This window comes from Otolemur garnettii, unplaced genomic scaffold (assembly GCF_000181295.1).
Source record: "Otolemur garnettii isolate 467f Iridium unplaced genomic scaffold, OtoGar3 scaffold00005, whole genome shotgun sequence".
In the NCBI taxonomy this organism is placed as follows: Eukaryota; Metazoa; Chordata; class Mammalia; order Primates; family Galagidae; genus Otolemur; species Otolemur garnettii.
The window spans coordinates 3398064-3398463 of NW_003852400.1; positions in this window are offsets into that span (position 1 = coordinate 3398064).

Genomic DNA, 400 nt, shown 5'->3' on the forward strand with positions numbered 1-400 from the left:
TTGAGATAGATTGTGTCATGGTTCATTATTTCACTTCCAAAAAACAGTCAGTTTTATCCTTTCTGATTCACCTGTGGAAGTTTCAATGCAGTCAGTTTATTGGTATTACAGTGTAGGAGGGCTTAATTTGTTTCTGTCTGCCCGGATTTTGTTCCTTGATTTTTGTGTATCTTGAAGCTTTCAGAATGACTCAAGTAGTACCTACTCTTGTGGTTATTGTGAGGGTTAAATAAGAATTCATAAAAGAATGTAGTATAAAGAGTTAAAAAAATTCATGTGATGTGCTTAGCAAATTGTCTGCATATCTTAGGACAGGAACTATTTAATAGTGACTCTAAGACTCTTGTTAGTGTCCATCCTATCTCTGTTTTCTGCGCTTCAGTTAGTACATAGGTACATG